Here is a 16,960-nt window from a genome sequence, read left to right as displayed (position 1 = left end):
GCAAAGTTCTTGAGCAGTATCTTCTTTCTCATATAATTCATATCTCTTTCATCTTGAATCATTTCTAGTCCGTCGTTCCTTTTCCCCTATGAGAAATCCATCTCTGGAATCCGTGCCTTTATACCACCCACTATGTTATGTGTTCTCAAATATTTCACCCCATTTCAGTGAATTTTTTTCCCATGTTAACTTGGTTGTAAAGCTTTTTGTTTGCAGTATTCACCTAGGTGAGATGCCCCCTCTTGATCTCTTAGTTTACAACAATTTAAAATTCTATAACTTACTGCTGAAGATTCTTTGGCATATTATTTAGAAGATGATATATTTATACATTGGATACTCCTGGAATTATAAAGTAGAATGTAAAATATGAGAAGGGATTTTGAGTTCTTCATGTGCAAGTCTCTGTATTCCACTGAGGCTCGGACACAATGTAGTGCCAAATGCTACAAATACCAGAAGGGTACCCTAAAACTACAGAATGGGAAACAGTTCTTTTCCTAATACCTTTGTGGTCCAACCTGATCTGTCTGCTCTTGAATATCCCTCTCCTTCGTCCTCCTCAGTAGCGACCAATCTGTAATTTCAACTGCTACAAGAAACCTTGCTAGCATCAACTCTTAAAATTATTTCTGCTCATGTTCACTGAATTGCCTGGTGAAAAACTGTTCAGAAATAAATAAAAGAACAAAATAATGACTGAGTGGAAGGGCAATGGCATCCCTGGCAGTGAACAAGCTGTTGAACAGCCTGCATGTTCCAAATACCAGCAGCCATCATTATGAGTTTCAGAGCAAAGCTAGAACCCAAGAATGATATGGTTGGTGCTCTCAAAAAAGAGTTGCTGCTAATGATCAATGAAAGGATAGTTTCTTTTTCTTAACAGAAGGAGAAACATTGCCCTGTTTCTGAACATGCATGCCCTTACCCGTCTCTTTCCACGTGTTAGGCAGTATCTGGCAACATTGGGAAGTTTCTGGTTGTCACCTGCAGGGACAAACAAGGCTGGAATATGGTGTGTAGAGGTAAGAGATGGCATGGAACATCTAACAATATCTGGGACAGTTCCAACCACAAAGAATAATCAGGCCCCAATTGACAGCATAGCTAAGATTGAGAAACTTTGAGTAGCCTCAAACATAAAGGGAAGCAAAGAAGGAATGCACATTTGGACTAAATAGCTGTGACCACAAAGAGGGCTTCAAGCGCTCTTTGAAATAGAAAATGTATTTGGTTTGGAGTAGGGGCAGAAGGATAGGATGAAGAGAATTGAGCACAGTGGGAGTCATCCTAGCAGGAAATCGTGGGATATGTAAGAAAGTAGGAAAGGGTCATTTGGTGGAGAGTCAGAAACTTCAAAGTAGTAGAGTGGTGGCATATTAAGAGGAGATCAATAGGGGGGTATGAGGAAGAAAAGACCTTGTGGATGTATAAAGAATTCAGACATCATGTCATGGGAAGACCTCGGATTCCAGATTTGCAGAGTTGCTAGAAGTCAAGTCCAGGTGAGGGAAGACATGGAAGGTCCGTGTGTGCAAAGTCCCAGAGCAGGAGGGGCACACACTTTCATATATGCAAGTATGGTTGGGGTCTTGTGGTTCAGGAGGAAAATGATCCCAAATGAAGCCTCAAAATAAGCTCAAAAGCCATAAAATGAGTTAGATAGAAAGGGTCTGCTGATGTGAGCTCTACAGGTTTTGTTAGAAATGTTGATCTATACCCTAAGAAAGTGGGAACTATTGAAGGTTTTTAGCAAAGAGGGAAGACATGAGTGGGTTTACCTGTGTAATGTGGAATCCTGTGGAGACCAAGTGTGTATGGGAACTGGGAGTGCAGCAAGCAAACACAGACATGGCATGGAGGGAAGAGCAAGGAGGCTGAGCGGCACTTGTAGAATTCTCTGATTTGTTCCTAATGTAGGCCTTATGAATGCATAAGCCTGGACGTTTTTTCCAGAGGGTGGGCAGGCTCTTGGTGAGAGGAACATCTCATGAAAATATGTATCTCAATTGGTTGCAAATACAGCCTTGTGATAGAGAATTTTAAAGATGGATTTATATTTTCATTACGAAGCCCAATTCTCAGATCAATTACATAATTCCCTCCTGTGTTAAATAACACACTTGTAACTATCATTATGCATTTTCTCTTACAGAGTTTTAAGCATGTTTTGATCATCTCTAGATGTTTGTAAGGAAAACTAGAATCAAGCCCCATGTGTTTATGAGTGAAGGACCTTGAGTCTGGGATAGGGCATTCCTGCCCTCTCCTGTGGTGGCTTTCCTGCAGTCTTGCCAGGGCTTCTCCCAGGGAAAGAGGAATACTTGTCCTTATGCAGTGAAGTTCCAGACCAGAGGGAGACACTGGGATCCCGAAAAGTGCTAATAGCGTGCTGTGCAAAGCTCCCACTGGTGGGACAGGGGTGAAGGTTGTGACCATGTGGCCAGATGAGCAGTGTCCTGGTGGTTGCTTTGGACCACAATAGACAGTTCCAGAGGTTGTGACTGCACAGATCTGCAGATGCCATCATGGAGATGATCTCCTTGCTTTGCACCAGGAAGGTTGCTGTTCATTGCCACCAGTGCCACCTCTGTGTGTGGAGGCATCTATCCTGACCTCTGTGTCCATGCAGGACTTTTTCCTTTCTCTTGCTCTTAGTTGTCAGCTGAGCTTTTCTCCAAACTCAGGACAGAGGACAGCATGGCGGGGGGAAGGGGGCCTCCAAGGGGCACTGCTTCTCTGGTGCTGAGTGATGCTCCCCAGGCCGTAGCTTTTCTCTGAGGTCTTCCCGCATGCGCTTTCTTGCAGGAGCTTCACTTGTGCGGTGCTTCTTGGACTTCATACCAAGCTGCATTCCAAGGCCCCTGAACCGTGAGAGCTTTGAAAGCAAGGCTCTTGCTGTCCTGTTTTTCCTATCTCTGGTGCATTCCCTTACTGACATGCAATACAGTTTCTTAAAAAAAATAGATCAGAATGTATTACGGCCCAGCACAGATCTAGATAACTCTCCAGGACTGACACTTCATTTTTAAAATTCTTCACATCCATCTCATTCCTCTAATTTTCAGGGATTTGACTGGCTCTAGCCACCATTTGCCTGACGTGCTCCCCAGTAGATAAAACCAACCTGCCAATTTCCCTAAATCATCTCATCTAAAAGTTTTTTCAATCACTCTGCAAATATATGCACTTATTCTAACCCAAATACAACCCAAACATACCAAAAATGAAATGATTCTGTGCCACGTGACTCTCTCTTATTTTAACGTTAGCACTTTTAAATGTTGTTCAAACTTTCCCCAAAAAACTTTTAAAAATTAGTAACTTGTCATTTTTAACACTACCAAGGTCCACAACACCTCCAAAAAAGACTAAGTCACCCAGGAATGGAAGGATGAAACTAAGGAGTGGGAGTACAGACTTTAGAGTAGGTTGGCGATAAAATGACTGAGCTGTAAGCTGATGTGGGAAGTGGAGTTGCCTCCCTGTAGCACCTGCGTATCCCAATTCTGGGCCTCAAGAACCCGTGGCCACCAGGTGCCCAGGACTCAGCCTCCTCTTACAAGAAGCGTGCACCATGGCGTTTCTCCTGCTCGAGGGTCAGAGGCTGTCACCGGGCTCCCAAGCAGTGCAAACGTATTTGGCCATTGAAAACAGGCAGACATTAATATGACTGAGCAAAATATATCCCATTGTTTTTTAGTCTATTTCTCTAAGCAAGGGGAAATTCAATGGCACATTAAAGAGATCTAGGAAATAACTATGTCACATATTGAGAGCGATATGAGCAAATATGTGGGAAAGTTGTAGGATTTTAAAAACAAATGTATTATGTTCATTCAGATTTAACTGGGTAATTTTCACCATGGTTCTGTCTGTTTGTGAGTGTACAAGTATGTATGTGCACGCAGCTTTGTGTGCATATGTGTTTGCATGTGCACACATACATGTGTGGATGTATGTTTGTGTGTGCATTTGCGTGTGTGTGTGTGTGTGTGTGTGTAAAGCTCTGAAACTATTTCCCCACTTTCCTGTGATTGATCTGTCTCCTGCTCCCTGGTCTCAGGTTTTACTTCTTCCTGTCCTCGGATACCTGTCTCCACTATGATTTCAATGGGCTTATTCCTTACCATATATCATCCAGTTCAAAGTCAAACCTGATCAATTAAAGACCAAAAAATAAAAGCAGAAAAGAGGCTAGCTGCATGCCTTCTTGGTGAATTATAATTAGCAAATAGACGACTCTTCATTGTTGCTATCATTAAAAAAAAAGTCCTCCAGACTGCTCAGCGGGAGGATTTCTGTTAATCAGTAATATCCATCTGCAGCCTTTGTTTAGCCAGTCGGTGCTGCTCTCCTCTTCTGCACCAGGGTGTTTATCGTGGTCTCCTGAAAGCCCAGAAGCCCATAGGTCAGAGAACAGCGTTTTGATGGATTATGGGATTGTAACTGTCCCTGCCAGTTGACAGCTTTTATTGGCTGGGAGGATGAGCCTGTAAACCTTTATATAATTATTGTATTAAAGCCACTGTGCCTCTGTGTCGCTGGCGCTTGTTCAGGGATCAATGTGAAGATAATTTCAAAAATGAATAGTAAGTATTGATCGCCTCATGGTGGGGCCTTATCAGTGGCCCAGGCTGAGAGGTGCAGATGATAACTTCAATGTCATTTATGATGATATGATGTGGATTGCTGAGGAGCAATTTAAACAAAGGGCTGATTTAATTCACAGTGGATTTTTGTAGTGTGATGGGTAATAAATCACAATCTATGTAATTTTTAGAAATGAACACATGTTGGCAGTAGTTCAGGGCAGTTCCTAAGAGATCTGAAAATGACCAGGGCGGGGAAATATCAGGCTGGACCCCGTCTGAATGATTGGGCTTTGCTAGATTCTGGCATTCACATGACCTTGGGGTCCCTGCTGGCAGCTGCTGGTTAATTTTCTCCACTGAGGACACAGTTTAACTTTCTATCTCTCTGCCAATTACCTGACAGTTTCAACTTATCACCTTCTATTTTTTAAATGATTCTAGGCACATCCACATTTTGACAGTTTTTTTAAAGCAAGTATTCGTTTTGTTTGCTGCTGAGACATCTCTCTGTCATCGTCTGCAGCCACATCCCCTTTGTTCTAGCACAAATTAACACTGGTTTACATAACTACATAGAGGAAAAATGCAGACTTTTTGTTTGCTGTTTTCAACACACCTTCGGTAAGATGCTGTCACCTTCCAGACTTCAACCTTACTGTAAGACGTATGTATGGAGACTCACAAATAGCCTCTCAGGGAAATTACTCTCAGTGATACTTGTTTGAAGAGGGTTTAACTCTTTAAAAATAAATCAGTGTAAAGTAAAATCATTAAGAAATATTGGAATAACATGCGCAGATTGATTAAGGCCTCTAAAAGTAGAAAAATTGAATAAAAGTCATGGATTCTAACTTGTTGATTTCAGTTATTATAATACTAACAATATATTTTACATCCATTTGTTTCAGTGGAAGGGAGTTTCTGTATTTCAAGCTATTGGATTTAGGACTCTTGCAAAGAGCATTAAAAGATTAAAACTTAAAACAGAATCCAGGCTGAATCTGCAAGAGGTGAGGGTTCCTCCCTCTGGATACTTGCTGACATGTGGAAAAGCACAACTCCAAGCCGCTGGAGGCAGGGACCACTGTCCTGTGCTCTCCTGCCAGAGTAGCTCTTAGCACCAAGCCAGCCATAGGTAAATTAGGTAAACTTATACAATGCTTCTGTGATTCAGACTCAACAAACAAGGTCATGCTATTGGAGAGCAGTTTTCCTAGGTTATAGACGTGTGACTTTTGCTATATGACCTAAGATTCTGTAGCCCTGATTTACAAGTAATAAGCCACAGCCCTGAGGGCCAAAATTAGAAGAAATATTGTGAGGCCATCTCCTCATTTCTTAGCAAGTATTTTTCACATTTTCACCCCCACTCATTTAAAAAAGTGATCACAATGCCCAAGCATTTCCCTTGTTCATTAGTTCATGGGGAAAAGCATTTCATTTTGCTATAAATGCTTAGCTGTCTCAGATTTAAAGGGTGTGGTCCTCCTGCTCAGTATGAGTGAACATGGACAGCCTGTCTGGTCACCCAGCATGTAGTCTGCTTACCACTGGGGACCACACAGTATTCCTACACACGTACTCTTCCTGTAGTAGAAGTGTGGAGGTTTCTTCCCTCTTAGCTCTGTGGTTGATCCCTTACACCTCATGGAGAGCACTTTGGCATCTCTCACCTTTCTGCTTCAGTCCTCTCTCACCTGCTTATGAAAGTATCACTCTGTCCCAAGTCTGTTAAGGCCAAGTTATGTGCAGCTCCTTGGCCTTGGAATAACACACTCTCTGATTGTGATGAATGCTTTATCTTGCGTCCTGCCCTCATAGCTTCTGGCTCCCCTCTCCCGAGCATGCACTCCCAAACCTCTGTCCTTGGGTCCCCTGAGGTGGCCAGCAGTCCTCCTCACCTGGAGTGGCTTCCCCTGAAGACATTTCTAAAGGAAGACTGCTTGTCTGTCACACAATGACGCCCTGTCCTCTACCTTTGACTTTTGATGGGCTATCTCAATTTTGACTTTGTACCATGAAACTGTTTAAATAAATTCAATACAACAGATATTGGGATAAATTCCAGCATGGCACCTCCAGTGGGCTCCTAGCACAGAACCCAAACATTGCTGCAAAGTCACGGGGGTCTCAGGGAGAAGTGGCAAGAGTAGAAGTGAACAGGAAGCAGGGTAAGGAAAAGCATGTAAAGGACAGAACACATGGAAGACGGAAAGTCATGAGATACTGCATGGAAGGAAACTGCAGTACAAGGGCAGAAAGCAGGGGCAGGTGAACCCACACAGGCAGATGTGGAAAAGACAGAAAATAGTTTTAGGACAGGGGTATTCCTAAACCCACTGTTTCTATATTTGGTAGTTCTGATGAGCTATTCATTTAATAGCTTCTTCAGTAATCATTTTGGAAAGTTATACCAATAAAATACTATAGTCTTTAAAATTTCCCCAATTTAAGGCCTCATTACCTCCTGTAATAACCTTACAGTGGCATTGGCAGCATTGTACTGTACTTAAGAGCCAGTGCACAGGGAGTGAGGAAAGTATCTTCTGAACTGTGAGCTTTCTGAGGATTTCTGATGTTTCTGATGTCTCATTTCTGATGCTAATAGGAGGAGAAGTGTAATTAAGTGACTTTTCAGCTTGCATGTGGTATTCCCTCACTAAAACTGGGAATGAGAACTATAAGAAAAATTTCATGTTGGACCTTTTGTATGTGGTGTTCATTCTGGCCTCCTTTAGTTCCAGTTCATTTTTAATAATTACGTCTTATCTTTCTATCACTCTGTTACATCGTTGCTACTGTCTCGTTTTCCAAAAAAGGAAGACAGCACCAATTCCGATAAGCTGTGTCACCTTGGGTGGGGGTCTAGAATGTACTGTCTTCCTTTTTCTTTAAAATAAATTGGAATGAAAGCAAGCCAAAATAAACATGCTGGGATAATCCCTTTACATCTGCTCTTCCATTGTGTAGTGGGAGCTTCTCAAAGATGCAGGCTTTATCTTATCATCTCGGGACCTCTAGGATGTAACATCATGCCCTGCATACAGTAGGGGCTCTATAAATGTCTGTTGTATTGGATTTATTTCAACAGCTTCATGATACAAAGTCAATTGAAATGGTCCATCAAACTTGATCAATCACTAAGAGACCTTATGTTTTCCTCTGAGTGGATTACAACCTGAACAATTTTAGAGAATCAAGACTTTATTTTGACCAGGCATGGTGGCACACAAGGAATCCTAGCACTTGGGGGGCTGAGGAAGGACAATCACTGTTAATTTGATGCCAGATTGAGCTACATAGTGAGTTCAAGACCAGCTTCACCTATATAGTGAGATGCTGTCTCAACCTACAACTTCCCCCCAAAGAGTTTAAGACCTAGAGTAAAAGAAATTTCATTATATTTCTTCATTATTCTGAGGGCATCAATTTTCATATTTGGGAGGAAAAGGTAAACACAAAATTTTATCTTCTGGAGAAATGAGGTTAATCACTTTGTGACTTATTCACATGCTAACTGTTGACCATTAACAATCTGAACTTTGGTTGCGCAGAACACGCCGAATCAGCCCACTGCAGACAGGCAGCCACCTGGTTCCACACTACAAAGATGCAGAGGACACCAGACCACCAGACCACAGTACTGAGTCCCGCCACTCCCCGCCCTGAGGTAGGGGCTTCTGAGCTGCCCTCCCACTGCTCCTGGTCCAGAGGAAGGAACTGCCCAGCCACCATCACTCCTGCCACTCCCAGCCCAGAGGAAAGGGCTTTTGGGCTGAGGTCCACCCTGCTGCTCCTGGCCCAGAGGTAGGGGCTTCTGAGCCACCATCCCACTGCTCCTGGGCTAGAGGAAGGGGTTTCTGGGCTGTCAAACATCCCGCCGCTCCCAGCCCAGAAGAAGGGGCTTTCGGGTGACCATCCCTACCACCACTCCCGGCCCTTGGCCCACCTCTCCCAGCTCAGAGGATGTGAGGCACATGGACGTCAACAGCACCCCACCTGCCCCCACAGTCGAAATGAGAAAACAAGTAAATAAGTCTCAAAAGCAGACTTCCAGATCACCTACAGCAACCCCGAAGGGAAATGAGATGGAACACTCTGATACTCAACCACCTGGACCCATTGAACTGGCAACAAAAGGGGATCTGGAAAAAATGAAACCAGAAATAATTTCTCAGATAACAGGAGACATTGTGCTCCAAGTGCAAGACATGATTAATAAATCTAGAGAGGAGCTGAGGAACATGATGGAATCCCAACATAGGAAACAAATGGAATCCATAAAACAAATGCAAATAGATTTCCAGGAGATGAAAAACTCTATTGAAAGTCTACACAGCAGAATGAGCCAATGTGAGGACAGAATTTCAGATATAGAAGATAAGATTGCAATTAATGACCAGGAAAAGAAAAATTGTTTCAAAAGTATGAGGGAACACGAGAAATCAATCCAGCAGCTGCTAGAAGATGCAAAGAAGAATAACATAAGACTGATCAGATTCAATGAAGAAACAGGAGAGAATCCAGATGACATAAAAAAAAACTTTTTACAGAAATAATGGCAGAAAACATCCAAAGCAGGGGAAACGAGCTTGACATACAGATAAGGGAGGCATATAGGACTCCAAATAGCCTTGATCAAAAAGATCTACACATAGGCATATAATTGCTAAGATTCCAGAAACTCAACAGAAGAACAAAGTTCTACAAGCAGTTAGAGAAAAGAAGCAAATCACATACAAAGGAAAGCCCATCAGAATCACAGCAGACTTCTCAACACAACCATCAAGGGAAGAAGAGTTTGGAGTGACATATTCCAAGCCCTGAGTGAAAACAGCCTCCAACCCAGATTGATATACCCTACAAAACTATCTTTCCAAATGGATGGAGAAATAAGATACTTTCATGTCAAAGAGTGCCTTAGGAACTTTGTGAATACCAAACCAGCACTCCAAAGAATTTTACACAATATCCTAGAAACAGACATTGAGGATCACAACCCCAGGAAGCAAAACAGAATGAACCCATCTGGCACAACAAGAAGTTAAATGTAAAGGGGGAGAACCCAACAAAAAGAAAAAGTCATGGTAATGACAAGTCAATATGTTTCAGTTATAACCATCAACATTAATGGTCTCAATTCACCAATCAAAAGAAATAGACTGGCAGAATGGGTCAAGAAGCAAAATCCAACAATATGCTGCATACAAGAAACACACTTCATTCAAAAGGAAACTCATAGAATGAAAGTTAAAGGGTGGAAAATAATACTGCATGTGACAGGAACACCCAAAAAAGCAGGAGTAGCTATCCTCTTTGCAGATCAAGTAGATTTCAAACCAACACTGATTAAGAGAGACAGAGAAGGACACTACATCCTTGTAAAGGGAAGAATCCAAGAGGAAAAGATGACAATCATAAATATCTATACATCAAACACTAGTGCACCCAACTATATAAAACAAATACTAACAGACATGAAAAGTCATATATGCACTAATACAATTGTAGTGGGGGACCTCAACACCCCACTGTCACGAATAGATAGATCAACTAGACAAAAAATAAATAATGAAATACTAGAACTCAAACTCTTGAACAAATGAACTTAACAGATGTTTCCGGAGTCTTCCACCCCACAAAATCAGAATACACATTCTTCTCAGCTGCACATGGGTCATTCTCCAAAATAGACCACATACTCACACATAGAACATGTTTAAGTAAGTGCAAAGGAATTGAAGTTATCACCTGTATATTATCAGACCATAGTGCGATGAAATCGGAGATCCATAGCAAAAGAAACTTGAAAAATTTCATAAACACATGGAAATTGAACAACACACTTCTGAATAACCAATGGGTCACCAAGGAAATTAAAGAAGAAATCAGACATTTCCTTCAATTAAATGACAATGACAATACAGTATATCGGAATCTGTGGGACACAATGAAAGCAGTCTTATGAGGGAAATTCATAGCAGTGAATATGCATATTAGGAAAACAGAATGAGCCCAATTAAACAACCTGATGCTGAACCTCAAGCTTCTAGAAAAAGAAGAGCAGAACAACCCCAGAGCTCATACAAGGGAGGAAATTATAAAGATCAGAGGAGAAATCAATACAATGGAGACTAAGAGAACGATACAAAAAATCAATGAAGCCAAGAGTTGGTTCTTCAAAAGAATCAACAAAATTGACAAACCCTTAGCCAACCTTGTCAGAAAAAGGAAAGAAAAGGCCCAAATCCATGCAATTAGGAGTGAAAAGGGTGAAATTACAACAGATCCAGCAGAAATCCAGAGGGTCATCAATACCTACTTCCAGAACCTATATGCCAATAAGATGGAAAACACAGAAGAAATGGACAGATTCCTAGATACATAGGAATTACCAAAGTTAAGTGAAGAAGACCTAAAAATTCTGAACAACCCAATATCAACCAATGAAATTGAAAACATAATTAAAAACTTATCAACTAAGGAAAGCCCGGGCCCTGATGGCTTCACTGCTGAATTCTATAAGACATTTAGAGAGGAACTGCTGCCACTACTGTTTAAACTCTTCAATGAAATTGAAAGGGAAGCAATACTCCCAAATTCATTCCTGGAAGCAAGCATCACCTTGATCCCCAAAGCAGAGAAAGAACCAACTGAAAAGGAGAGCCATAGGCCAATCTCACTAATGAACATAGATACAAAAATCCTTAATAAGATACTGGCAAATAGAATGCAGAAGATCATCAAGAAGATCATACACCCTGACCAAGGGATTCATCCCAGGGATGCAGGGATGGTTCAACATACACAAATCAATCAATGTAATACACTATATCAATAGAGCCAAGGACAAAAACCATATGATTATCTCCATAGATGCAGAAAAAGCATTTGACAAAATCCAACATGCATTTATGAGAAAAACCCTACAAAAAATTGGAATAGATGGTCTCTCCCTCAAACTGATAGAAGCCATCTATGAAAAACCAACAGCCAATATCATACTAAATGGTCAAAAACTGAAATCCTTCACACTAAAATCAGGAACAAGACAAGGATGTCCACTATCACCACTCTTGCTCAGTATAGTTCTGGAAACATTAGCCACAGCAATTAGACAAGAGAAAGAAATAAAAGGAATAAAGATAGGATGTGAAGAAGTGAAATTGTCATTATTTTCAGATCACATGATACTCTATATAGAAGACCCCAAGAACTCCACAAAAAATCTTCTGAACTTAATAACCAAATTCAGTCAAGTAGCTGGTTACAAGGTCAACACACAAACATCAATAGCTTTCCTCTACAGAATTGACAGACTGACCGAGAAAGATATAGGACAAGTAATTGCCTTCACAATAGCATCCAAAAAACTGAAATACCTAGGAATCAACCTAACGAAAGAAATCAAAGACCTCTTCTCTGAAAACTATGGCACTCTGAAGAGAGAGATTGAAGATGACATCAGATAATGGACAGACATCCCCTGCTCCTGGGTAGGAAGGATTAATAGAGTGAAAATGGCCATACTTCCAAAACTGCTATATAGATTTAATGCAATTCCAATTGAGATCCTAGCAGCATACTTCATGGACCTTGAGAAAACAATCCAAATGAAAACAATTCATTTGGAAAAAGAAGAGACACAGGATAGCAAAAGCAATTCTAGGTAACAGAGATATGGCAGGGGGTATCACAATCTCCAGCCTGCAACAATATTACAAAGCTACTGTGATAAAAAATATCATGGTACTGGTAAAGAAACAGACCTGAGGACCAGTGGAACAGATTAGAAGATGCAGAAACAATGCCAAACACACTCAGCCATCTCATCTTCAATAAAGGAGCCAAACACCCTCACTGGAGGAAAGATAGCCTCTTTAATAAATGGTGCTGGAAAAATTGGGCTTCAACTTGCCAAAGATTAAAACTAGACCTATATCTCTCACCATGCACTAAACTAAAATCAAAATGGATTAAACATCGAAATATAAAACAGAAACGTTGAACTGGCTGGAACAGAGGTTAGGTAGAACTCTTGAAGACATCGGTGTAGGAAAAGATTTTATGAACAAAATCTCAGTTGCCCATGAACTAGCACAAACAATCAACAAGTGGGTTCTCTTCTAATTAAAAGGCTTCTGCACAGCAAGAGAAACCACCAGCAGTGTGAACAGACAACCCACAATGTGGGAAAAAATCTTCACCTGCTCTTCCCCAGACAAAGGTCTACTATCTCGAATCTATAAAGAACTTAAAAAGATTAGACCTCCCAAATTTAAAGACCCAATCTGAAAATGGGCATCTGAAATGAACAGACATTTCTCAGACAAAGAAGTAGAAATAGCAAATAAATACATGAAAAAATGTTCAACATCACTGGTCATTCAAGAGATGCAAATGAAAACAATGCTGAGATTCCACCTTACTCCAGAAAGAATGGCTGCTATCATGAAATCCACCAATAACAAATGCTGGTGAGGCTGTGGGGAAAGAGGAACCCTGCTCCACTGCTGATGGGAGTGTAGACTGGTGCAACCACTGTGGAAATCAGCATGGAGATACCTCAAAGAACTAGGACTGGAAGTCCCATTTGACCCCACGATTCCACTGCTGGGGATCTTCCCCAAAGAATTAAAAGAATCATACCACAGTGATATATGTGCACCCATGTTCATAGCAGCACAGTTTGTGATACCTAAAACTTGGAAACAGCCCAAATGCCCATCAACTAGAGAGTGGATATACAAAATATGTTTTTTTATATAACATGGAGTACTACTCAGCCATAAAAAATGAGAAATTAGAGACATTTATAGCTAAGTGGATGCACATTGAGGCGATACTCTTAAGTGAAATAAATAGGACACACATGTATAAATACTGAATAGTTTCTCTGATGTGAGAAACTGAAAGTGTAAATAAGGACTAAAATCTATAATAGGTAATGTGAAATAGGAAGAAAAGGGGCAAAGGGGAAGGAAGTGGGAGGGCTAGGGGAAAGGATAGAAGGGAATGGGATTAATATGAGAAAATGGAAAAATAGGAACAAAATCTTTGTAAATAGGGAGGAATGGAGGGGTTGAAGGGAGGGCTGGGCAAGGGTGAAAAATAGGAACCAAGAGAGACTATGTAAAGGTGCAAATTTCCAATGATAAATGTCATTATATTGTATCCCTAAAATGTACCAATGATTAGAATGAATAATCAATAATGCAAAATAGGAAGAAAAGGTCCAAAGGGGTAGGGGTAGTGGGAAGGGCAGGGGAAAGGAAAGAAGGGAAAGGAAGAATGATGAGAAATGGACAAAATGGAAATAAAGTCTTTGTAAATAGGGAAGGGTTGAGGGCGTGAAGGGAGGGCTAGGAACGGGGAAAAAATAAGAACCAAGATGCATTATGTAAAGGGACAATTCCCAATGAGAAATGTAATTGTGTTGTATACCTACAATGTACCAATAAAAGAATTTAACAAACAAAAAAACAAAAAAACAATCTGAACTACATCCAGCCCTATGATTTTGGAAAATAGTGAAAGTTAAGAAATCTACCCCCCTGCACACACACACAGAGCACCATTTTGTGTTGCCAGAAATGACCAAGAGCAGGGAGCCAGCCTCCCTAAATATCCTGGAAAAGATTCAAAAGCACCGCATTGCAGATGCAGACATCCCCAAACTCTATTGCTCATAGATGGTGTAACTAATTAGTTGCGTGGCTGGCGCCCTCTGACAATGTGTCAAAGAAGGTGCTTACTCACCAAACCTTGGTTAGGCTTCTGTCCTCCCCATAGGGCCCCAACCTCCAGCTCCAGAAGAGAAACAGACAGCCCCTCCCTACAAGCTGCTCTTGGGAATAAACTAACCCCAAAGTGACATATCGAAGGACATTTGTGTGGTCATCCCTCTTCTGTAGCAGATCCTCCAGCTCTGGTCTCTCCTTGCTCTAGGAGCAAAGCCCTTTCTGCAGCCCCTGAGATGAACACACAGACTTGGGTCCAGAACTTCCTCCAGGTTCAGTAGCCCCTTCTCCTGTACCACTGTCCTTTCCCTTTTGCAATAATCCTTTCCAATATAGCTTCTCCTTGCTAAATCTAGCTTTTCTGAATACAAAACTTACCTATTTTTTAAAATTTTTTGGTACCGGAGTTCAAACTCAGATCCTTGCACTTGAGGGACAGGTGGAGAAACCACTGAACTAAATCCCCGGCCCTTGGACACCAAACTTAATTAGCCCAGAATAAATGCTGACTGCTTCTCTGATTCTAATTTTATTCACCAAACTATTTCTTCTTCGGTAGGTCAAGTGACCCCACTTCCACCAGTGCAGCAGGCACAAGTTCAGATGTTGGCTGTCCCTCTTGTTAAAGGCAACATTGGCCATTAATTTAGTAATTTTGGAAAAGAAGATAACTGAAAAATTATTTCAAGTGATAATAAACTTTGTGCATGCTGAAAAGTAAAGCTCAGGATGATCTTAATATTCTGTACTTTTTAAGCACTATGTGGTTAAATAAACTGCTATACTTAGGTGTTTCCTGAAGGTTTACCAGTGAAGATGTCAGTCATTATAAGGAGATGGAACACTATGACTGCAAAAATAAAAACTAAAGGCACTTTATCAGACAGCTAGCATCACTGGGGCCACAACTTGATCCTGAGTTAAAACTCTGCATGCACACACGCGCACGTGCACACACACACACACCCCCAGACACACAGAGGCAGTCCCTGCTGTAAGAATACCCCTGTGTCTCTGAGCATGCAAGCATGTGATTCCTTCTTATGAAAATGCTTTGCATGATGTAAGCATGCTCACATGTAATCCCTGCTTATTTGTGTTAGTGGACAGGGTCAGAGATGTGGATAAATCAATATATCCAACTATTCTGAAATAATTACTATTGATCTATGGAGGACTGGCATTCTTGCCTTTATATTTGAATATTGATATATATGACACCCTGGAAATCCAGTCTTTGAAGTAAAATGGTGATGACACCTTCTAAAAATACCCACATCCAATGTGCTTGCAAGTAGTGCAGTCTCCCAGTCCTGGTCTCCTCTTCTCTCAGGATGTGTCGGAGCCTTGTAAGCCATGTTTCCTGGTGGAAATTCATGACTCTGTTGCAGATAGGACACTTGGGGCTGGTATTAGTAAGGGGCTGTCCAAACAGGATGGGTTTGGCACAGAGCAAATCCAGCACCTGCACAGAGGTATTAATGGGTTCTCTCTCCACAAGGCTGTCAGGAATGTGGACAGGCTCCTCTACCAATGCTGTTGTTAGAGGACGGGACCAGTTGCTTTGTGTCCCACAGAGGGTGTTGAGGACAAAGACACCAACTTCACCTTCACTGCAAGGATTCCATGGCCTGACCCACCAGACAACCAATTCACTATGGGAGGAGCCCACCGGCCAGCTTCTCAGGGCATCGGGCTACGCAAGGCTGAGTGCAATCTGAAAGCGGAAACAGGTGACACCAATTACTAGTAGCTGTGGTGGGCTCTCTAGCTCTAGTCACTCATTGCTGTAGGAGAAAACCCTTTATCTCATGGTAACTTTTAGAACCTGAAGTGAGGCAGCAGCTGGATCCCAAGAGCCTTCCAGGAAGAAAGAAGAAAGCCACCAGTTCACCCAACTTAATGACAATGACAGGCATAGTGTGACACTCCTGAAGTGTAAGCAATGCTGACAGGTGACCTGACAAGGAATGGACTTGCCTGGCAGAAGACATAGCATGTGCACTTGGTAGATGCCATTAAAGAAATCTCATGGGCCAATGAAGCTCAAGAAGCACATTTTAGTTAATTGAAACAAGCCAAGAGCCATGTGGGTGAGAAGCCCACTGAAGCCTTGTGAATTGCACCTCATAGCCAGGAAAGGAACCCTGGGACTTTAAGCAAGAGGAGTGTGCTGGAAGAAGGTACTTGGAATCCAGGAAGGAAGAAAAAGAAGAGGAGGGCTGGAGAGGGATCTGAACAGTCAATCCTGAGTTGTTTGCAGAGGAGGGAAAGGTCTCTCAAATGAGGAGAAAAGAAACTTTCGGACAAAACCAACACTGCAAAATATAAGGACCAGATAGAGCATAAACAGCAGTAGGACAAAAGCCATTTACTTTGGCATTTTTAGAATGTAAAATATTTACTCACAAAATATTTTCTTCTTCTATTTTTATACCATTGAATGAGTTGATTTCTAAAATGGAGCCAGAGAATCACACCTGGGCACCACTCTCTGGACATCTTGTATACAGATACCCTTCAATGCACAGTGGTGGACCAGAGCCTGAAAACATTCTGTCTACACATAGGAGCCACTGGTAGGAGGCAGCGCCTTCAGCAGCAGGGCAAGCCAGACCCAGGCTG

The sequence above is a fragment of the Heterocephalus glaber genome, unplaced genomic scaffold (assembly GCF_053883595.1).
Source record: "Heterocephalus glaber isolate CG9 unplaced genomic scaffold, H.glaber_assembly_v1.0 deba00000331, whole genome shotgun sequence".
Taxonomy (NCBI): Eukaryota; Metazoa; Chordata; class Mammalia; order Rodentia; family Bathyergidae; genus Heterocephalus; species Heterocephalus glaber.
This window is presented reverse-complemented; position numbering follows the sequence as displayed.